At 38.2% G+C, this 24,830-nt stretch overlaps 1 protein-coding gene across 1 annotated transcript in view; it reads left to right on the top strand.

Moving 5' to 3' along the window:
* Lin28b (lin-28 homolog B) overlaps positions 1 to 24,830 on the top strand; it is a 93,944-nt gene that overhangs the window by 22,509 nt on the left and 46,605 nt on the right. The gene's annotated exons all lie outside the window — the stretch shown is intronic.

Below are 24,830 nucleotides of genomic sequence, written 5' to 3'. Positions count from 1 at the left end.
TTAGGAACCCCTCTATCCCATCCTTGCCTTCCACTGGATTAATGTTATACATTTTGGGAAGCTAACTAGACTGATATTATTTCAGAGAAACATGTGGACTCTAAGAAAACCTTGTATTTGATTTCCTTTTAACATTATTCCAGCATGTTCATTTTAATTATGCACCGAGTCATAAAGGAAAATCTTCCCATTCAGGACATGTTGATTTCTGCTCTTTTTTTTTTTTTTTTAGAAAAAAAATGGTGATTTCTGTGCTAGCATTATTACTATTTGCCAAGTAGCATTTTTATTGTTGTTTACTAAGTCTAAAGTATCTGCAACTTTTTGGAGGTGAAGAACCTATCTTTCTATTTCTGTCTTTGTGTCTCTTTCTCTTTCCTTTTTGTTTTTTTGAGACAGGGTTTCTCTGTGTAACATTCCTGACTGTCCTGGAACTTACTCAGTATATCAGGCTGGTCTCAAACTCACATAGATTCACCTGCCTGTGGTGATATTCCTGAAGATTAGAGAGGAAAACAGCCGCAGTGGTGGCACACAGCTTTAATACCAGTAACCAGACTAGTTTGCTATAGAAACTGGGAGTAGTGGTGCACACCTTTCATCCCAGCACTAGAGACGAATATGAAATGGTAGGAGATGGGTTTCAGTCTCAGTATTACTCTGTGCATTCCTGGAGGCAGGATCACTATTTTTTGACTGAGGTAGAGGTAAGAGCCAGTGGCTGACTGCTTTGCTTTTCTGGGCTTCAGGTTGAACCCCAATAGCTGTCTCTGGGTTTTTACTAATTGTGCTACACCGCCCCCCCCCCCCCCCCCGCCTCTGGAGTGGTAGGATTAAAGGTATGCACCACTGTGTTCAGCAAGCACCTAACTTTTTAAAAAATATTTATTTATTTATTATGTATACAATATTCTGTCTGTGTGTATGCCCACAGGCCAGAGGAGGGCACCAGACCCCATTACAGATGGTTGTGAGCCACCATGTGGTTGCTGGGAATTGAACTCAGGACCTTTGGAAGAGCAGGCAATGCTTTTAACCTCTGAGCCATCTCTCCAGCCCCAAGCACCTAACTTTTTAATACTACTTGTAAGCAGATGTTCAATAGTGTTTGTAAGGAGAAAGAATTTTCACTGGGAAGCTGTGATGTAGCACAAATTTTAGAGTGGAGATTGTAGACTTAGATCTTGGACTTGGATTCAGACTGCAGTGTTTACTAGTTGCTTGAATTTTACCAAATTGCCTTATGTAAGCTCCATTTATCAAAATTAGATAGTAGTATTCATTTTGTAGGGTGGTGAATAATCAGAGTAAACATATTTTGGTTTCTAGACTTGTGGCTTGAAAGGGGAATAAAAGATATTTTTCTTTTAGTGATAAAAACGTGTATATGCTGTAGTTGATATAACATAGATGTGTGTGGTAAAGGAATGGCTAGTCAATGCTTCATAGCAGATGGATACAATTTAACCACACCTACAAAATTAAATTTAATCAACAGAAATTTGGGGATTTGTGTTTTGGGCTGAAGCATATTGCTGCTGATATCTGTGCATTTGACATTCTCCTGGTGACTGTTGTAATACAGAAGTGGGAATGAGATTTAAATGTGTCTGGTCCATCTGAAGGCAGTAGCAATTTACTCCATTTTAACAGAATAATCATCCTTTCACTTTTGTGATTCTTAATTTTATTTATTTATTCTCTTTCTACTAATAGCATTTCTTGTGTGTGTACCTTTCCGTGGTTTCCTTATTCCTTTTCTATTCTTCATAACTTCGAAAATAAATGCTCATTCTCGATCAGCTGCTTTAATATTTTTTACTCAAATGGAGAAAATAACTTTGAATTCTCCTAGTCAAATTATTGCCAATATAAATTAAAGGGCTTAAACTTAGTCAAGCTTATAGGAAAAAGGAAGTGTACAAATTTGGAAATTGATAAATGAAAATATAAAGGTGGTGTTGTGCATTCCCATGACAGACTCTAAATCATGTGATGTATAAATTTCTTTAAGAGTAACCTAACTTTATTTCTTATTTTTACTTTAAAAATATTTTTAATGTACTTCCTTTTTCAGGTTCACTATTCTGAAATATGTGAGCCATATATTATCTTACTGAATTTAAGCCCATAGGTAATCATCTTGCTAGAGAAAAATATCAACAGAGTTAATATCCTTCTCTCCCATCCTCTCTTTCTGTGCTTCAGGAAGCTATGTGAGCTCTACCCACCTACCAGTGTCTTTATTTTCACAAGAATATTTTTGGTGGATTTATTTTCAATAAATGTTGAGGTCATTATTAAATCTGTAACTAGCTTGTAAGTTTTATTGGCAAGTTAATACTTTTCTCCTAGCTAATAAGAATTCTGCTATATTCAGAGATTACTTTAAGTATTAAGATATTTCAAGTTCTAGCCGGGCGATGGTGGCACACACCTTTAATCCCAGCACTCGGGAGGCAGAGGCAGGCGGATCTCTGTGAGTTCGAGACCAGCCTGGTCTACAGAGCTAGTTCCAGGACAGGCTCCAAAGCCACAGAGAAACCCTGTCTCGAAAAACCAAAAAAAAAAAAAAAAAAAAAAAAAAAAACCAAAAAAAAAAAAGATATTTCAAGTTCTATAATATAATTTTGGATTCAGTAAAATGTTGTGAGGTAATTGTTTATGACATATATAACTTGAGAAATCTATGTATGTAATCAAGATAACACAAGTATCTTGCTGTTGTCATTTGCGTTGAGTGGAGAAGTTTTATTTGAAGAAGGAAGATGTTTATGTCACTATAGAACAAGGAGGAAAATGATGCAGACATTGTCAGGTAGAAACAGTTTTTTTTAAAAAAAAAATTTATTTATTTATTATGTATACAATATTCTGTCTGTGTGTATGCCTGCAGGCCAGCAGAGGGCACCAGACCCCATTACAGATGGTTGTGAGCCACCATGTGGTTGCTTGGAATTGAACTCAGGACCTTTGGAAGAGCAGCCAGTGCTCTTAACCTCTGAGCCATCTCTCCAGCCCCCATAGAAACAGTTTTTGGTCTTGAAAATTTTTTTTCTTTTTTTCTTTTTTAAATTTATTTATTTATTAAAGATCACTGCCTCCCATTTCCCTCCCCCTCCCCCAATTAAGTCCCCCTCCCTCATCAGCCCAAAGAGCAATCAGGGTTCCCTGACCTGTGGGAAGTCCAAGGACCACCCACCTCTATCCAAGTCTAGTAAGGTGAGCATCCAAACTGCCTAGGCTCCCACAAAGCCAGTATGTGCAGTAGGATGAAAACCCATTGCCATTGTTCTTGAGTTCTCAGTAGTCGTCATTGTCCACTATGTTCAGCAAGTCCGGTTTTATCCCATGCTTTTTCAGACCCAGGCCAGCTGGCCTTGGTGAGTTCCTGATAGAACATCCCCATTGTCTCAGTGTGTGGGTGCACCCCTCGCGGTCCTGAGTTCCTTGCTTGTGCTCTCTCTCCTTCTGCTCCTGATTTGGACCTTGAGATTTCTGTCCGGTGCTCCAATGTGGGTCTCTCTGTCTCTGTCTCCTTTCATCACCTGATGAAGGTTAATATTCAGGAGGATGCCTATATGTTTTTCTTTGGGTTCACCTTCTTATTTAGCTTTTCTAGGATCACTAATTATAGGCTCAATGTCCTTTATTTATGGCTAGAAACCAAATATGAGTGAGTACATCCCATGTTCCTCTTTTTGGGTCTGGCTTACCTCACTCAGGATAGTGTTTTCTATTTCCATCCATTTGTATGCAAAATTCAAGAAGTCCTTGTTTTTTACTGCTGAGTAATACTCTAATATGTATATATTCCATACTTTCTTCATCCATTCTTCCGTTGAAGGGCATCTAGGTTGTTTCCAGGTTCTGGCTATTACAAACAATGCTGCTATGTTGAGCATATACTTTTGTTGTATGATAGGGCCTCTCTTGGGTATATTCCCAAGAGTTGTATTGCTGTGATTTGAAAATTTTATATGACATGGGGGAAATTCCAGAAGCTACTGTCAACTTTATCTTCCTAAATTGGTTTAAAAAATACACAAATATATGTAAACTTCCCCATGCTGGTTTGAATGTAAGTTGCAAGTATGTCTTATATTGTGTCCTGCAATGTAGAATTTCAAAATCTGTTTAAAAAATAGTTTCCTTAATATTAAAGGAAACCACCTTTATTCTCTTTTTAAATGTTCCTTTTACCGCAATGATTAATTCATGATGTGTTCATCCTATCCATGTGTATTCATTACCTGTTAGACTTGTATCTTCTTTACTAAACACTGATGTTTCCTCCTCTGCACATGGACTGGATTGATCTTTTCATAATGCTGTTCATTTAGATGCTTATTTTCTCAACACAGCCACTAGAAACAATCTATAACTTACGTTTCTTAATTTTGTTCTTACCATATATTCAAATGCATACCAAAATCTATCAATTTTTTGCTATGTGTTTTATGTTATATATTTCCTTTCCACTCCTGTGGATTTGGCTCTTTCCTGAGATAATTCCAGACAGACTTGAGGTTGGATAGAACATCAGGCTCTGGAGCATTTATTTTTGCTGTAAAATATGGCATCACAGGGAAAATAGAGCTGTCCACATTATAAGCATAGCCCAGCCATTGTTTGCTTTGTCCTATCGTTTCCCGTCTCTTCTAAAACAGTTATTTAAAATTTCTTCCTTTCATTTTTCTCCTTACACACCCTGAACCTCAACCCCCTACCCACCCTCTTCCTGGTGTAAACAGCTTCTGTAGGAAATTGATAATCCGTGTCTTTCTGCTTTAAAGTCTTTTAACACTGGTGCTGCCTGCTAAGAGCAATTGACTAGGTTCCTGTGAACCTAGTCAGATTCTCTGATTAATCAATTTTCTTTTGTGGAGAAGCTTTTTTTTTAACAAACGATCACTAACCTGAAATTTCTGTTATTTATCCAGTGCTTCTAGACTTGCATCTGCCCGGCTTCTGGCCCTATTACTTTACCATTTTGTTATAAACTTTAACTTTTTGCTTTCAGTTTATCTCATGTAGTAGAATATGAAAATCTATTTCATTGCAAGTCATGTATGTTCAGTAGTTCTAGCTAAACTGAATACTTGCATAATTCAGCTTATAAAGTTGTTACCTATTCAAAGAAGCATAAGTGCAAATCAAAAATGAGTGTATTTTATTTTATTTTGGTAATTCTTATTAATTGTCCAAGTAAAACCGAGGGAAAGCAGTTCCAACATGCTTGAAAGAAAATTGTGCTGCCAAAGAAGTAATACAAAGATCTCCAGGAAAACAGGAGATGTGTTGTCGCCTTTAGAAAGATATTTTAAACATCGTGTCTCATTGTTATACTTGCAGAATTTGTCTTTAGATCATGGCCAAGTCTGAGCTGCCAAGTTACCCAGAAAATAAGGTTATAAGAACTGATGAGACTATGTATAAAATGGGCTAGAATGTATTTGAATATTATTGGTAAGGGTTCTAGACATAAATGTAAAGCTAAACCTATTAAATACCTTAAGGAAAACAAAGGAGGATGTCACAACCTTTGGGAATATGAACCCATCTTCAGTAGATACCGAGTAAAACACTAACTACAGAAGAAAGATACAAATTGTACATTATCAAAAACTTCAAGTTCTTTTCATTTGCTAGTAAGAAGTTAAAAGGGCAGCCCACAGGTTGGGAGATGCTATTTTTCTGTGAAAGTGCAGAAGATGGGAAACTTACTGGAAGCTGGGTATCACACTCGTGTCTAATCTTAGTACTTGAGAGGGTGAGGCAGGATGATTGTTGCAAGTTCAAGACCAGTTAGGGCTATATATGGAACAGCCTGACCTGTAAGGTGAGACCCTCTCTAAAAAATTAAAATCAAAGGGCCAGAGAGACGGCTTACTGGCTAAAGGCACTTGCTGTGCAAGTATGGTAATAGGAGTTTGAGACCTGGAATATGCACACAGGTGGAATATGCACACAGTTCTTGCATGCATGCATTTATAAGTAAATATTTTTTAAAAATCCAAAACAAAATAGGTGAATACTGGAGTTGGTGGGTATTGCAGGCTACACCTGTGGCCCCAACATTCGGAGGGCTCAGTGAGGAAGACTGCAAGTTCAAAGGCATCCTGGGATAAATAGTTTATGAAGAAGAAAGAAAATGTATGGACTAGCAAGAACATATAAAGTACTCTTGCAAATCAGTAAAGGCAAATGAATTAAAATATAGTGAAAAGAATCAAAACAATCCTTGCTAAATTTTTCTAGATTATTATATTTGACTCAATTCTCAATTCTCTTATAATCGGTTTTACAGCCCTTTACTCTTTATCAAACCTAGTATAAAAATAGGCTTAACTATTTCTCATTTTCTTGTAAAGGCTCTTATACCATTTTTCTACACACATTTAATACAAGTATACAAGCTTTATTCTAAACAAATTTCTATGTTTTTCACTTTTTTTTAGCTTATCTTTTTTTAGTCTGAGAAAAAATTTTCTCAACATCTACACTATGGAGTGGTATCTAAACAATATTACATTGTTAACTCTGGCCATGATTAGAATACACTTAAAATCATGGCTTGATTCATTGTTTTGTTCATTGTCTTGATAACCTACTCTGGCCAAATCCGTGCTTCCCTTACCACCCACAGTGCTGTGTCAAATGCAGTGATCCTCCTCCTTTTATGACAGTTAGAGGTTGGCCAGAGTTTTCCAGACCTATCATCACCTCGGTCACCCAGCTCTTCTGGGTGCCTTGAGTATTCCTTAATGTCCCTGGTTTTACAAAAGAAAAATATACTTAGATGTTTATAATACCCTTAATTTTCATGTTACTGATTTAACTATGTTCTAAATAGTAAAGACAATTGACAAGTAAATGAAATATTGGCCATCAGCCAGAAATTACCCAGGGTTTCAGCCAAAGAAAAAGGTTCCATAGATAACTTTTAAAGAGGAGGAAGAACAAGAGACTAATATTCTTAATTTAGAGATTAATAGTAACTGTATTATAACATAGATTAAATGAAATATGTTTATGTTTGCACAATCAAGAATTTACCACATTTATTAAATTAGAAATACGTCCTTTTACAGGGAGTGCTAAATAATTTCTTCAGAGTTCCATGCTTATGAAACATGCAGTAGGGCATTAGCCACCATTCAGTCTCAGCACTAGAGTAAAGGTATTCAAGTTACCTCACTTTTCCTATGCTAACCCTGTCTATTTCTGTTATCGCCATGTGCAGATACATTTATGTATTGTCTGTGTATTTGATCATTTTGGTGAAGTATTTTAAATTGTTTTACACCCTATTTACTGTTAAGAAAAAGACAAACTTAAAAATATTGTCCTTATGTTTGGCAACTTTGTTGATTTTTCTTATTCTAATTATTTATAGATTTAAAAAATACATGTATGATTATGCCATGTTCAGAAAATAGTGTTTTTAAGTTTTCATCTTAATGTCTTCATTTTCCTTCTTTCTTTCCCCCTCCTTCCCTCCCACTCTCCCTCTGGTTTCCTCTCCTTCTCATCCTCTTCTGACTCTCCCACGTTTCTCCCTTTCCCAGCATGCCTCCCTTCCTTTTTTTCATTGTATTGTGCATGCTTAGTAAAGATTTTAGTGCTGAGAAATATTCTTGGTCCTACTTTTGTTGTTGTTGCTACTGCTTATTTCTCCTGTTTTGTCTTTTGTAGTGCTCTTCCTGCTTTCATGTTTAATTTTTTAATGGCCTCATGCTCCCCTCTCCTCTCCTCTCCTATTTTAGTTTTTTGTTGTTGCTTTGATGAAACATCATGACGAAATCAATTTACAGAAGGAAGGATTTATTTGGGGCTTACAGCTCTAGAAAGATGGGGTCTGTTACCATCATAGTTGAGAGCATGACAGCAGGCAGGCATGGTGATGAGCAGCGGTGGAGAAAGGAAGCAGAGGACACACTGAGTATGTCAAGAGGCTTTTAAAAGCTGAAAGTCCACCCCAAGGGACAAACTTCTTTCAACAACAAGCTTCCAAATCCTTTGCAAACAATTGGGGATCAAGTATTCCAACAGGAGCCTGTGGGGCCATTGTCATTCATAACTACATCTTGTCTCACTTCTCAGCTCCTCCACTCCTTTTCTGTCTCTGTTCTCCCATTCACAGTGCTGCAGGATCAGACCCGGGAACTCACACATGCTAGGAGGTGTTCTACCATGTAGCTGTCTTATGTTCCTGCCCTCTCTCTTTTTATCTTAATAAATCTTCTAAGTATAAGTTTAGAAACTTTGAGTTTGTTGACTTCTCCCTGTTGTGTGTATGTCTCCTTTCAAATCCACTGATTTCTGTTCCTCTGCTTTTACTTGCCTGCTGTTAATTTATTATTTCTTAGACTGTTATTGAAATACAATCTTAGATTGAGTTCTAGACTCTTTTTAATGAAAGTGCTTTAAATCATTGTATTTAAGGGTGAGGTCTCAGATATGCCACAGTAGTGCTGTGGAAGTCAAAGAATAACTTTCTGAGTCAATTTTATTCTTTTGCCATGGATTTGGGTTCCAGAAATTGAACTTAGCTCAAAATTGATGAAACATATCTGTCTACTAAGTTATCATGCCAGCCCTTGTATTTTTTTTTCCTTCCTTCCTTCCTTCCTTCCTTCCTCCTCCCGCTCCTCCTTTGGACAATGTTGTTGTAAATTATGCCTATGTGTCAGGCCAGAAGAAGGTGTCTGACTCTTGGAGCTCGCGTTACTGGTGTTTGTGAACATGGGTGCTAGGAGCTGAAGCAAACACGGTATGTGCTCTTAACTGCTGAGGCATCTCTCTCCAGCACTTGGGAGGCAGACAAAAGCAGATTTCTATGAGTTTGAGGCCAGCCTTTTCTCAGAAAAACAAAAAGCAAAGCAAGCAAACAAACCCAAACACCAATAAAAAATTGACAATAATTCATAAATTATTTGTTTTTAAAATCTGTTGACTTTGGGGCAGGAGAGATGTCTTAGCAGAACTGGCTGTTCTTACAGAGGACCTGGGTTTGATTCACAGTACCCATGTGGCAGCTTATAATTGGCTATAATTCCCAGGGGATTCAGTGTCCTCTTCTTACCTCTAAGGACACCAGGCATGCACATAGTACACAGACATACATGCAGGCAAAACACCCATACACATACTTAAAATCCAAATAAATTTCATTGATAGTTTCCAGTTATAAATTGTTTCTCTTTTGCCTGCTGTGTCATGTTATAACTGTTTATAAAATTAGTTTCTTCTTATGTGTTCATTTCCTCTTAGAAGCTAGTATCATTAATCAATCCCTGATACTAATATTTAGAGCCACCTCATTTTAGATGACTATAAAGGTTTTGATGACTGATATACTTAATAAAATATTTTATTCCAAATATGTTTGTTTCATAAAGAATATCTACACCTTAGAGTTTTCCGTACAAATAATGAATAAGTTGTGTGTAAATAGGACATGAATGTATTTATAGAATAAGGCACATTAAAATGTTAGCTGTTGTTACATGATCATGGATATCTTATTTTAATTATATTTTTGTCATTAATTAATCTTAACAAGTAGAAAGATGCTAGGCTATTGGGAAACTAAATGCAAAACAAGAAAATTTGTAATACATAAAGCAATGTGTTAATACTCTTCCAGTAAAAATAATCATACAAATTAAATATAAAAGCTGGAAAGATAGCTCAATTATTAAAAAGTAAAAGTAGGATTTGGTAAAGAAAATTTTAACGTAGTTGTGTTTTAATGTTAATCCCCGATGTTGCAAAGATGCAGAGAATTAAGTCTTATGCCCCCTTACAGACATGCATATTAGCCTGTTACCTGATTACTTTGTCTAAGCGTGTAAATAAGGATAGAGGTGCATAAAGATGGTTACTGTGGTACCTTTTATAATAGCTAAGACTTAGAAATAAGTACGCATTTATGAACATCAGTTAATTGGAAGACTGGGGAGCCCGTTTAAACATATGGAGTTCTTACACAGAGTTTTAAACTGTTGATTAGTCCCCTTGTTTTCCTTGACATTATGATGAGGGCCTTTGAGAAAGAAGAGAGTTAACCACTTTTCCATTCTTCATCCACTCTGACTTTGTTTCATGTGTGTATGTGCATATATGTACATTTGGATGAATATGTACATGTGTTCCCACACATCAACATTGGGTATTATCCTGTTGCTCTCTACCTTATTTTCTCTTTTCAGATTCATTCTGTTAAAAACCTCTTACAGTTACTGTTTTACTCTGTGCTGTCATGATATACTCAAAAGCATTTGTTTATTATGACTAAAGCAAAGTATCCGAAGCCAGGTAACTTTATAAAGAACATGGATTAACTAACAATGCTGGAAGCTTAAGGACATGGTTCTAGAAACCCTAGACAAGGAGGACCAGTTTTGCTTTTAGAACAATTCGAAAGATCTAATTCAATATCCCATGAAAACTATCTTTATCCATTTTAGAGGCAGGGCTCTCATGCCCCAGGACCATTTGTTCACACAGCTAGAAACAGGGAGTTTGCTGTGAGATTGTATCTCCTAAAAATGACTGGGAAACTTCATCCATGTGACAGAAACAATATAGGTGTGTCTAAACAGACCTGGAGAAATACACCACCAAAAGACAAACTAAAAATGAAGGGAAAATCTCATGCATGGACAAAGAGCTTTATAAGGAAATAAGCTGTTCTGCAGAGAGCAGGAGAAATAGTCTTCCTCAGGGAGAAGCCCCTCATTGGTCACCAAATACTAAGTGGTCAGACCTAAAATCATATAATACAAGAAACACTAAATAGATAGGGCTGTGTCTGTATGGCTGTGTCTGTATGTGTAACAATAACAAGTGAGGAAATACAGGGCTAGAGAGATGGTTGTGGAAGGCACTGGCTGATCTTCCGAGTACAACACGACAGCTTACAGTGGTCTGTAACTTCAGGAGATCACATACCTTTTTCTGGCCTCTGGGTTTGAGGCATGCATGTGGTACCCATAAGTACATGCAGACAAAAAACCCATAAGCAAAATAAATAGCAGTATTCCAATGTGTATATATATATACATATGCACTTATTTATACATCACCAAGTTTTCATTATATATTGATCTGTTGATGGACAACTAGGCTAATTCTGATTACTTGTTATAGTAAATAAAGCAACAATAAACACAAAGGTGCCTCTCTCTCTTTGGTAGAGTATGCAGTTCTCTAGATATATTTCCAGGAGTGGAATAGCTAGGTCATATGGTAGTTGTATTTTTAATTTTTTTGAGAGCTCTCCAAATTGATTACTACAATTGCTGTATTATCTTGCACTCTCACTGGCAGTGAATAAGGGTTCCTTTTTTCCATGTCTTTAACATTGTCAGTTTTGTTGACGATAGCCATTCTGATTTGGGTGAATGGTATCTCAAAGTAGTTTTAATGCTTTTTTTTTTGATAACTAGGGATATTGAAGATTTTTAAAAATTATCTGGTCAGACAGTGGTGGCGCCCGCCTTTAATCCCAGCACTCTGTGGCAGGTGGATCTCTGTGACTTCAAGGCCATCTTGATCTACAGAGCGGATACCAGGACGGGCTCCAAAGCTACACAGAGAAACTTTCTCAATAAACCAAACACACACACACAGACACACACATACACTGGGTTTGGCCCCTTTGTTGGCTATTTTTATGTCAACTTGACACAAGCTGGACTTATCAGAGAAGAAAGAACCACATGGACCTTGAACATCAGCGTCACTCCAGAAAGATCCTTCAGGTTCCTCTTGAAGTTAACCTGACAGTGGACTACCTCTACAGGACAAAGAACTAGTCTTTTTTTTCTCATGCAAATAGCTATTTTTTTCCTTTGTTCCTTTGTTTTTTCCTTCTTTCCTTCTTTTCTTTTGTTTTTAAAATTTATTTTATTTTGTATTTTGAGACAGTGTCTCACTATATAGCCCTGGTTATCCTAGAACTCACTGTGTTGGTCAGACCAGCCCCAAACTCACAGAGATGCACCTACCTCTGCTTTGGGGATTAAAGACATGCACCACAATGCCTGCTTTTACCTTTCTTTTTTTTTTAAATTAAACTCATAAGTCAGTTTCTCCCCCTTTAGTGATGGAGGAAGGTCATTGGCTAATAAAGGAACTGCCTTGGCCCATTTTATTGGTTAGAAGATAGGTGGGAGGAGTAAACAGAACAGAACGCTGGGAGGAAGAGGAAGTGAGCTCAGACTCCACAGGTCTCCTCTCGGGAGCAGACGCCTCAGAGAGACGCCATGCCCCGCTCCTGGGCAGACACACGCCATGAAGCTCCGACCCAGGATGGACTAGGCTAGAATCTTCCCTGTAAGACCGGTTCTCACAGATTATTAGAGATGGGTTGATCGGGATGTGAGAATTAGCCTGTAAGTGCTAGAGCAGAATGGGCCAAGCAGTATTTAAAAGAATACAGTGTCCGTGTAATTATTTTGGGGCATAAGCTAGCCGAGCAGGCGGCTGGGGTGCCAGGGACGCAGCCCCGCCACCCTTATTACTACACTTTAGAACTTGAAATAAATAAGCAAACACATTCTCTACTTGTTTGTTTGTTTGTTTTTCTGAAACAGGTTTCTCTGTAGTTTTGGAGCCTTTGGAACTAGCTCTTTGGACCAGGCTGGCCTTGAACTCACAGAGATCCTCCTACCTCTGCCTCCTGAGTGCTGGGATTATAGGCATGCACCACCACCACCTGGCTTTCTCTACTTGTTTTTTTAATGAAACGTCGTATTACTAGGTAATACAAACTGTCAAAATTTCCCTGTGTGATTAATTAAAAAGACTGAAAACCTGAGTTCAGTTACCTGTGTCCACATGGTGACACACAACCATTTGTAACTTCAGTTTCAGGGAAGACAACACCTTCTTCTGACTTCTGTGGGCACATGGTACACATATATACTTGCAAGCAAAACATTCATACACATAAATAAATCTTAAAAATATCAGTGTACATTCTTAGTACCATTTTGAGAAAAACAACTGACTATCCTTGAGTTGGTTTACTTCTATGATCTTTATTCTTTCCCTCTTTTGCTTTCATGTCCATTCCTATTGGTTTTGATTATTACAAATTTGTGTTATATTTTGAAATCAAGTTGTATAGTGTCTTCTTTCCTGTTGTTCTTGATAAGATTGGCTTAGCTACTTGGGGTTTTTTATGATTCTGTACAACATTTAGGATGTACATATGCTTAAGACAGAAACAATCTTGTTTTGGAGGAGGGAAAGTGGATACAAAGTCCCATCCCTAGCCAGGAAACTGATCATAACTGATAGCTGTTATATAAGGAAAAATAGGTTTGCTTGCTTTTTTTCAACAAAGTGACATGGCATATCAGCCATACTCCAGAGCAGGTCCCATGAGCAAGCATGGTCAGCCAGCACTAACTGGACTCCCAAGAGAAAAGGCATAAAGTTGGGTGGGTAGGGAGGTAGAGGAGGGCCTAGGATGAGTTGGGAGAGTGGAAAGAATATGTCCAAAACATATTGTATGAAATTCTCAAAATAAATGTACAGGTTATTTTTGTTAATATGGACATTTTAATGCTATTTTTTCTAATCCATGAAAATGAAATGCCTCTCCATAATTTGTGTGTTGTCTTTAATTTCTTTTCCAGTGACTCATCATTTTATTGGATATTATATTTTTGTTAAAGCTTTGTTTATCTCTACTTTAAATAATTTGCTATTGGCGTACAGCAGTACCAATTTTCATGTTTATTTTAGGTCTTGTATGTTGCGAACCACCTTTTTGGGATGACTGCTGCCGTGCTCTCAGTTGCAGAGGGTTTGTGCGTTCCAGGTTAGGGGCATGAGGTTTAGAAAAGTTAGGAGGAACAGAGATAAGAAAGAATAACAGACACATAGAATAGTATCGGGAGGGCAACTATGAGATATATGCATACTGAGTTCTGACATCTGAGTTTTGATCTGCCTGTGTTTAATTTCCTGTACACTTTTATACCGCCGTACAAAAACTGGGGAAGGCAAAAGACTTTTAACATGATACAAAGGACAACAAGAACAGTTACTCGCTTCAGTACATTGAGATCTCAAGCCATTAATTCATGAGAAAAGTATTCTGTTGTTTAGGCAGTAAACCCACCCTAGACCAAGTATCCTGAAAGCAGCCACTCCCAGGGTCAAACCTTTTATTTCAAAAGATGAAGTAGAAGTATGCTTGAATTCTCTGACCTTTGGTCATGGTAGAGTGAATCTACCTCTGTGGGCCATCTTAATATCCAAAACTCCCAAGTAACCATGCTCGAGGTGAGGATATGTAGCCACAGTTGTTGTTAACAACTTTCAGCAAGCTAAAACTCTCAGGCCTTCAGACAAGGTGGACTAGACCCACATTTTTGGGCCTCCACACTTCCAACCTGGTTTGCTCATTGAGTAGTTCTTATGAAAAGTTTTTTCATAAATTCTTTGGAGTTTTCCATAGATCAGATTATGTAATCTTCAAAGTGTTGATTTGACTTTCTCTTCCTTCCATCTTTTCTTTCTCTTGTCGAATTATTCTGACTAGGACTCTCAGTAGGTATTGAATCAAAGTGATGAAAGTAGATGTCCTGGTCTTGTTTTGTTTCTTACTGAGGCCACATTTAGCTTTCCCCAGTTTGGTATAATGTTACCTGTTGGCTTATTAGAAATGACTTTTACTTGTTAAAGTATGTTCCTTCTATAGTTTTGTTCAGCATTTTTATCATGTTGAATTTAGTCAGTTGCCTTTTCTGCATTCTATTGAGATAATTGTGTTTTTTTCTTCCAATCTGTTGATATGGTCTATTGTGCTTATTGATTTTACTATGTTGAGCCCTTCTTACATTGTGCCTACTGATTTGGCTACACTGAACCCTTCTTGCATACTGGTGTTAAATCCTGTTTTATTATGTTGAGTGATCAATTTGATGTGTTGGTCAGTTTGTTTTTTGGGTTTTTTTTGCTAGAATTTTGTTACAGATTTTTTATATCTGTGTTTATTAGGGATATTGACTAGTAACTTCCTTTTTAAATTGTATTCTTGTTTGGTTTGGGTACCAGGGTAGCCACACTTGATTGAGTGTTAAGACAAAATGGCATAGGTTCTTCTTTTAAAATATTTGATAGTTAGTATTGGAACTGTTTGGTTTTAAAGTTTCCTCTGATAGGAGACTTTTTATTGCTTATTTTTCATTACTTGTTTTTGGTGTGTTAGGTTTTCTGTTTCTTTGGTAAGATGTCTAGGAATTTCTTCTTTTCTTCTTAGTTGGTAAATTTGTTGACATTGGTAGGCCTGATGGTGCATGCCCGTAACCCCAGCTATTCAGAGATTATGGCAGAATAAAAAAACTCAAGCCCAGTGTGGGAAGAGGACTGGGAATGCAGCTTACTAACTGAGTACATGCTTGGCATGTGTGAAGTCCTAGAGCCAGTTCTAGTCTCCAAGTAACATAAAATTTGTCAACATATTGTTCATAGTGATCTGTAATCATCATTTGCATTTCTATGTTCAGTTTTGATGCATCCCTTTTCATTCCGATTTTTAAAGTTTGAGTCTGCTCATTTTTTTTGAAGAATATTTTTTGTTTTACTAACTAAAAAATCTATTTGACCTGTTTCTATTCTGATTTTTGTTATTTCTCTCCTAATTTGTAGTTTGTTTTGCTTTTTTTTTTTTTTGAAATGTAATATTTGTGCACTTTCTGGGTTGTGTTTTTGGCTCTGGCTGCTATGAGCATTCCTTCTATGGTTGTTCAGGAGAAAATCATTTAGTATCCATCTACATGAACAATTTCAAACCCCTCTGTGTCTGATTTCTAGCTTTACTGTGTTAGTATCAGAAATGAGAGCTGATATGAAGTCCTCGAAATGTTTTCTGTTCTGATGATGAATGTTTATTGTTATTGTATGGAAATTTCTCTGTGTGTTCTTTAGGCCCTTGGTTTGAGTTTGAGAACCAGCATTTTATTTAAAAATATTTAAATTACACTTTATTTATTTAGTGAGGGAAGGGCAGTGTTCACTGTTTTTACAATACTTGTGTGGAGGTCAGAGGAGAAGAATGACTCCTTCCCCTGTATAGGTCCTGCAGACAAACTCAGGCTTGGCAGCAGGCATCTTTACTTACTGAGCCATTTCCTTGTCCTCTTCTTGTAACAGCCCTTAACTTATCAGTTTTTTCCTTAAACAAATAATCTGTTAGGCTTATATTTGGGATTTTGTTGAATTTATAGCTCAAACCAACTACCCAGAGTTAACAGCTTAATATTGTTGTAGTATACACTTACACATGTTAGAGAGAGTGTTTGTTGTCGTTGAAAAAGGGTTTCCCTGCATAGGCTTGGCTGCCCTGTAACTCACCTGTATGCCAGACTGACCTCAAATTTGTCCTCCTTCCTGGCTCAGTTACCTGAGTGCTGAGATTACAGGCATGTGTTACAAGGCCTGGCAAACAATTTCTAATTCATTCTATCATGTATCTTTGTATGTTGTTAGTTCTGCTGTAGCACTGTTCTTATTTCTTTTTCTGTAAGATGTACTTTCTAAATTATCTTGTATTTAATAGGAAATTTTAGTTGTATGCTGCTAGTGTTTAAACTTCAATAGTTTTTTGTGTATTAATCTTGATTCATCAGACCTGTCGAGTTATGTATTAATTTTTTAGTGGTTGCCTCGAAGGTTCCTTGGGATGTTCCACATAGTCATATTATGTGCTAAATAGAAACAAGTTTCCTTTCTTTCTAATATTGCTGCCATTTTTAATTTGTTGTAAAGCCCAGAACCTCTAGCACATGGCTGCAGTGAAAAGGTGAGAGTGGGCACTGTTGCCCCCTCCCCCACAAGGCAGGTATGCAGTCCTTCCTTATTAAGTCTGAGTTCGCTGCTGAGTTCTCAGAGATTTCCTTTAGTGTCTTGGATGTTTGCTTCCATTGTGGGTTGCTGGTAGTTTTTATTGAACTGTACTTCAATTGCTTTTCTGTTTTACCTTGTGTTAATTCTAGAAAGTAGAAAACATAAATTCTTGTTAACTTTTTATAAATTTCTATATGTTCAACTCTTTCAAACCCTGCCAATTCTTTTGAGTTTTTGTTGCATAAACATAACTGAAGCATGGGCAGTGGTACAGAATATTATTGTACTGAAGGATATAATAAAGTTTCCAAACTGCAGTGAGAAAACCCACCAGTTCAGATTCTTAATGGTTTTCCTCCTTTGGGGAAATAGATAGGACCATTTCTTTCCTTCTTTTTATTTTATTTTATTTTAAAGAAAACAAACTATCTTTTTTCATTTTACATACCAAGCCCAGTCCCCACTCCCTCCTCTCCTCCCATCCACTCCCCAGAAGAGTGCTAGGCATGTTGCTTTAAGGAAGGACCAAGGCCCTCCCTACTATATCTAGGCTGACCAAGGTATCCCTCCAAAAGAGAATGGGTTCCAAAAAGCCAGTACAAGCAGCAGGGACAAATTCTGGTGCCTTTGCCAGTGGCCCCGCAGTCTGCCCCAGCCATACAACTGTCACCCACATTCATAGGGTCTAGCTTAGTCCTATGATGGTCCAGGCAAAGTTGATAAGCTCCCATTAACTCAGGTAAGCTGTTTCAGTGGGTGTGCCCATCCATGGACTTGACCTCTTTGCTCATATTCTCACTCCTCCCACTCTTCAACTGGACTTTAGGAGCTCAGACAGGACCATTTCTGAGTGGGAATCCCAAACCTTTATTAAGAAATTAACTGCAGACATGATAGGTCAGAGACTTTTTTGTTGTTGTTTTGTTGTTTTTTTTTTCTTTTTTTTTTTTTTTTTGCTTTTTCGAGACAGGGTTTCTCTGTAGCTTTGGAGCCTGTCCTGGCACTAGCTCTTGTAGACCAGGCTGGCCTCGAACTCACAGAGATCTGCCTGCCTCTGCCTCCCTAGTGCTGGGATTAAAGGCGTGCGCCACCACCTCCCGACCCAGAGACTTTCTTAATGGCTGGAAGCTCCTAGGCAAATAGAGAGTAGAGTATTTTAAGTCTCTGTTATCTACCTTGTGGAGAATAGGAGAACAAGTCACAGGAGAGAGGGGAAGAGGTTTAGGGTTGTAAGACCTAAAACAATATCATTCTCAACACATAGGAAATAACAATGGCTGTAGGAATCATGAGCCAGGGACCATGAATAGAAACCATACAACCTTACCACATTGTCTTATTTTTCAAAGAATTTCTTTTAAAATGTTGATTTTACTGCCATTTTTTTAAAAAAGTTCATCATGTTTTTCTATATTTTTTAATCTAAGACTGGTGGTGATAAACCCACCTTGATACCTGGATTTTCTGGCTTGTGTTTTTTTTCTTCCCCTTTCCATTTTCATTTTCTTTCTACAGTCTTATATGTTGTAGTCTAATTAAGGAAGATATTGAGCTTCTAACTTGTCTGCCTTTTCCTTTCTAATTCTTGAATTTTATCACTATGCAAGGAAAAGTTACCCCAAAATGGAATAAGCAGAAAATTAAGTTGGTATATCTAAATCTAATTGCAAAAGTAATTGCATTATAAATTAATTTAGCATTCTAATTAAAATACAGAGAGTATTCTAATGAATAAAAAAAGACCAGAATTTTTTTTGTTTCTTTCTGTACTGAGATTGGGTTTCTCTTGTGCTGGCTGGCCTGGAACATGTTGCTGAGGATGCCTTCGAACTCCAGATCTCCCTGTTTCTACTTTCCAAGTGCTTTGATTGTTGATACACACCACTATTCTCAGCATTCTGCATTTATTAAATTCCTTTTCAATTCATCTATTGTTTTGTTTTCTGTTTTGTTTTGCTTTACTTTGGGGTTGCTGTTATGTAGCTCAAGTTGGCTTGGATCTCATCCTGTGTCCTATGATTGCTTTGAACTTAGGATTCTCCTGCCTCAGCTTCCAAATGCTGGCATTAGAGTTTTGGGGTAACATTCTGTTCCATTGCTTTTCTTATTATACCTTTTTGATTGTTCACATATTCTTAATGAGGTAATAATCCAAGGGAGTGAAAACTGGCTTTTATGTGGCTAAAATAGTCTTTTGAGCTCATTGGAAGTCCATAGTTATCATCACTCTTCAGAATGTCTTAAAAATTGGAGTAGGGCTAGTGAAAATGCAAGGTGGGTAAAGGTGCTTGTTGTAATAGATTATTAAAAATTGCTGTGGGAATCCCAGCGGCAGCAGGCAGCAGGCAGTGGGCAGGGAGTCCCAAGAGCAGCCAGTCCTAGGCAGGGACCCATGGAGACCATGCCACAGGTCTCTGAAGGCAGGGTCCTGGGTGGCAAGCCACGTGGCAGCAATGGTCCAGAGACAGCCAGATAGCAACACCATGCAGCGTGAGGTTGGACATTTATTAGGTGGGTTATGGAGGGGAAGGGAAAGGCGGAGAAGAGGAGAGAGAGAGAGAGAGAGAGAGGAAGAAGAAGAAGAAGAAGAAGAAGAAGAGGAGGAGGAGAGAAGAGGAGGGAGAGACAGAAGCTGCCTCTCCCAGAGGGAGACAGAAAAGAGAGAGACTAAGGCTGCAAACAGGAAGGAAGACCTGCCTGCCTCTGGATGGGGGAGGGAGTGGGGAGGGAGTGGGTGTGGCTTGTCTCTTAAACAGACAGATCATTACATTCCCGTCTCTTTTTTTATAATAAAAAGGCGGGAGGTTAGGACCACAAGTTATAGGAATTGGGGCGGTGGATTTTCAAGACTTCTTCCTGCTTATTTGTGGGCGTCGTCTTTGGGGGGAACCTGAGAAGGCTGGGTGCTGGTCACATCCTGGCATAGTTGGTCTCTTTGCTCCTGTCTGGTGTTTGTGGTATGGAAATGACTGGTGTCTCTTATACCTGTTTAAGGTATTGGCAGAACAGATAGACTAATTGATATGTAAATTGACAGTTGATGTGCCCCCTGTGAGCATGGAATTATTCTTATAGACAGGTTAGCCTTTTGTTCTTAATTATCTTCACTCCTTTGTTCATTTACTCATTCAGAAGTTGTGATTCTCTCTAATATAAAGTATTTTTTGTTTTGTCCAAAGAAATGGTAGAGATGAAAATATAAGCCTAAACCCCAAAACTTTTGCAATTATAATATGTGTAGATTTAAAACTTGTTACACTGCATTTTTTTAAAAGACATTTATTTTTATTCTGTGTGTATCGGTGTTTTGCTGCATGCATATCAATGTACTGACCAAGGCCAGAAAATAGTGTTGGACATCCTAGGACTGGAGTTAGAGTTTGCAAACTGCTGTGTAGGTGCTGGGAACTGAATCTGGGTCCTCTGCAAGAGGAGTAAGTGCTCTTAACCTACAGTCTAAGAAGACATGTTATAGACTTCTGAGATGAGACTGACACGTGTAGACTAACATGTAGTTATTCAGAGACTACATTCAGGTGGAGCAGAGAGGGGACTCAAGGCTGCAATATCTGGGAAGAAACTATTACACACTTATTCTAGGAGAAGATACTGGGACTGAAATAGGACAGTGGCAATCCAATGAAAGGGATGTAATGAGTAAAAGAGAGATTATGAGGTCATTATGCACAAGATCAGTAACTGGCGTATGTGCAGCTAAACATTAGAATATAGATCTAAAACAATGGAGCCATTCATAAATCAGTAGATCGGGATAAAGGTAGATTTTGAGATATAGTTCTCCCTTTCAGCAAATCTTGATCTTCTGTATTTAAGCTATTTTGATATTTAACCAGAGAATATTTGCTAAGAGTTCTCTCTTTAATTGCATGGTGATATTTAAAAAATAACTTTGTTTTAAAATTTTATAGTGTATGTGTGTAATATGTAGGCGTGCCATATGGTGTTTAGAGGACAACTTGTGGTAGTGTCTTCTCTCTTGCTACCCAGTTGGATCTGGGATCCTTATGCCTGAGTGCAAACTAGAAACTATGCCTATCTTAATGATGAATAAAATCAAGTTAGGTTGATAAAGTACAGCACTATGCTACAGACTGATGCTTGTTACAGGAACAAACTGTTGAGCATAGGAGAGCTGTGACTAGCCAGCTTTCCCTTTCTAGTTAATAGTCAACTATTAGCTTTCCTCCCGATTTAAAATAAAAAAGCTTTATTTATTGAGCAGGGAGGAAGGACAGCTAGCTGCCTTAGAACTGTCCAAATGGATGATCTGTTGCACTTGTGGCTTTTTCCCTCCTCACATTCCACCAGGCAGCAGAAAACACAGACTTTAGTCATAAAAACCAGAAACAGGTTCTCTCTCTTTCTCTCTCTCTCTCTTTCCAAAACAGGATTTCTTGTAGCTTTGGAGCCTATTCTGGAACTTGCTCTGTAGACCAGACTAGCCTCGAACTCACAGAACTCAGAGATTCACTTGCCTCTGGCTCCCAGCTGCTGGGCGTAAAGGTGTGTGCTAGTACCACCTGGCTTGTTTTTTTATTTTCTTGTACATTTTATTTTCACAATGAATAATCTCCTTTGTACTAAATTTTAAAGTAATGTCATTATGTATACCATGTAATTATTTCAGCTATTTATCATCAGAGCACTCTCCTTTCTATGTGGAATATATATTCTAAGATACCCATTGGGTGCTGGAAGAGGACGCAGGGGAAACACTGTGGACCAATCCTCTATATGCTGTGTTTTATTATTTAAGCTAGTTTACAAACTCTGTGTCCTTTTCGTCTGCACTAAGCACTATGCTTTGTGGGCCTAATTTCTACAGTTTGAGATGTAACAGTGAATTCCCCTTTCTTTTCAGTAATGTCATGGATAAATTTGTTTCATTGTTGATCCCTGAAGCCTCTCCATGTGAATATTTTTATTCCCTTATTAATTACCTTTCACCTTTTAACTTAAATGACTCTGTAGCACCGTTCTAGCATAACTGCATTGTCACCATGACCGTTTTCTAAGTTAGAGAAAGGTGGCTTGAGTCGTAGTGGTGCAGAGCCGTGGGTTGATCTGATAACCATGATGGTGAATCACTAATGATCAGGTAGGAAGTATATGCACAGGATACTGGAGGGATGATTCATCCTCTTTGGGATACGGGATGCCAGGAATTTTGTCACTACTCAAATTGATTTACATCTTCAGTTTATCAATTATGTCTGAATGTTTTCATTTAGTATTTTCTAACTACTTTTACCTTGGGTAATATAAACTATGAGAAGCAAACTAGGGGTAAAGGGTACTACTGTATTTAGCAACCAGTTTTCTGTTACTGTAATGAAGACAAATTTTATACACAAAAGAGGCTTATGTAGTTCGCAGTTCAGGAGGTTCAAAGTCCACACTCAGGTACTGGGGACATTGTTTCTGCCTGCGGAAAAAGTCCAGTGGGTAGACAGCATGGAGGGAATGCACAGCAGGACGAGAGATTGCACTCCACAACAGGAAGTCAGAGAGACTGCCGTCCACAGTTTCTTTAGAGAGCATGAGTCCAGGGGGGCCAGTCTCCAGAAAACTGGGGGGCGGGGTATAAAACATGTCTAAACCCTAGCAGATGGTTTTAGGGTTGTGGACTTGAAGTAATGATTTCCTTTTTTTTTTAATATTTATTTATTTATTTGTTAGGTATACAATATTTTGTCTACATGTATTCCTGCAGGCCAGAAGAGGGCACTGGACCTTATTACAGATGGTTGTGAGCCACCATGTGGTTGCTGGGAATTGAACTCAGAACCTTTGGAAGAGCATAACCAAGACTCTTAACCACTGAGCCACCTCTCCAGCCCCCGAAGTAATGATTTTCTGACATCTGATCAACTAAATGAGGACATTGCTGGATTATACAGCGTTAAGATTTTTATCCTGGAGATAGTTGGGAAGGAGAGGACAATTTTGATGCTAATATAAGAAGGTGGCTGTTCCAAAGAGGAGCAGCATTTGACATGTTCAGTGGAGCACAGTCTCTTTTTTGGGTCCATTGTTACTAAGAGCAAAGTGCCTGAGTTTATGCATCAGCAGAACAGATGGTGACTGCTTCTTTCTTTTGCCACACAAACTCAGAAAACTCTTTACAAACTGCACAGCCTTCCACATTAGATCAGAGAAGTCCTTACAAACTGCAAGGTCTTTCAAGTTGGATTTGCAAAATACACAAAAAGAATCCAGACAGGTAAATAAAAAAAATCTAATGACTCAGTTATCTTACTATATTTTAAATCAGCATATTCACCTTGACAGAAAAAGAAATACTAAATTAGTGAAGGAGTATTTGAAATTCAGGTTATTGTAGGGTGGAGCAGGAAGCCAGTCAATCACTGAGCACCCTGAGTCTGAACCCAAAGCCAGTAAAAAAAAAAACGCACCATGGTTCTGAGACCTGAGCCAGGGAAAGAAACACTCTTAGCCCTGAACCCAGAACCAAAGAAACATGCCCTGACTCTGAAACCAGTGCCAAAGAAACACGTTGTCCCTAGAATCAGAGTCAGTGAAAGAAATATGCCCTGGGCCTAAGATTAGAGTCAGTGAAAGAAACACAATTTGGCCCTGAGATCAGAGCCATCTCTGCCCCTGACCAATTAAACCAATCCCTAAGCAGGGAAAACTAAATAATACTTCTCCCTGGGAAAATTCCGCCCCTAAAAGAAGCCTCTCTGCTGTTCAGTTGGAAGCTGCCTTTTACCCACCTGACAGAAGCAGCCACTCTCCTTCCCAAATAAATCTCTTTCTCAAAAGAGTCTTGGGTGATGCTCTTTATTCACCAGGGCAGAAGAACCTGGCTGGGATGTCCCTTAGGAGACTGAGATGAATAACCTTGCTGAGACACTCCCTTAGGAGGGCTGAGCAAGGTTGAGCAAAATAGAAGAACCTTGCTTGGATGCTCCCTAAGAGGGACTGAACAAAGCTGAGCAGAAAAAGTAACAAGTTTTTGCTGGAGCCAAAAGAGATTGCTACGTTTCTGCAGGGCTTCCCCTTTAGCAGGTGTTAGCAAAAGAAGTAAGATCTTGGGTGAGAAAAGCTGATAGCGCTGCTACTGCATTCCCTTAGGGGAACGGGGAACAGAGCAGAGCTCAGCTGTTTAGGCTCTCCAGGAGAGGAGCAGGATTGCTATATACTGCAGGGAGAGCATCCCCCACCGCATCCCAGATTCAGGTAGCCTGGCTTCCCAACAAGTCGGGTCACCTCTTCCTCCAGAGCTGAACTGTCCTATTGTGACTCTAGTCTCCAGAGCTGTCCTATTGCAGCTCTACCCCTCCAGAGCTGTACTGTTGCCGCTCTAAGTATAGCCTGGCTTCCTGATAAGTCAGGACATCTTTGCAGCTCCAGAGTTGTAAAGTTGTAACACCCACACTCTCCAACAGTTATAATTTTGTAATCGAGAAGAGTTTTTTTTATTAATGTAATTGTTCTAGTATAAAATGCTCCCAAAACAGTAAGTTATCATATAGAAAACTTTCTGCTTTACAACAGAGTAGAGAAGGTGACTCTGATCACGTGGCTTGCTCTGTACTCCATCTCTACAAGAGTAAATATGAGTCTTTAACAGTTGTACTTCTGACCCAATACCAAATGGTTATCCCTGAAAAATGCAAATGAGCAACACTGTAAGACTGTGCAGGTTATATTTAGTGATTAATGTGTATACATATATGCACATATGCTTATCACTAAATATAACACCCACATGGTATATAAATGTAATAGCAATAAATGAAGAAAGAAACCAAGAATTTGAAAGATAGTGAAGAGGGGTATATAAGAGGGCTTGGAGGGAGGAAAGGAAAGGGGGAAATGTTATAAATATAATGTGATCTCAAAAATAAAAGAAAAACTGTTGATGGCATTATGGTAGGCACATGTTCTTTTTTTTTTAGGCACAACAATAT

This window comes from Microtus oregoni, unplaced genomic scaffold, assembly GCF_018167655.1.
Source record: "Microtus oregoni isolate MIOR12 unplaced genomic scaffold, Mior012 000006F_ref0000085, whole genome shotgun sequence".
Lineage (NCBI taxonomy): Eukaryota > Metazoa > Chordata > Mammalia > Rodentia > Cricetidae > Microtus > Microtus oregoni.
The sequence above is the reverse complement of the archived record's forward strand: the minus strand, read 5'-3'. Positions and strand labels throughout refer to the sequence as shown.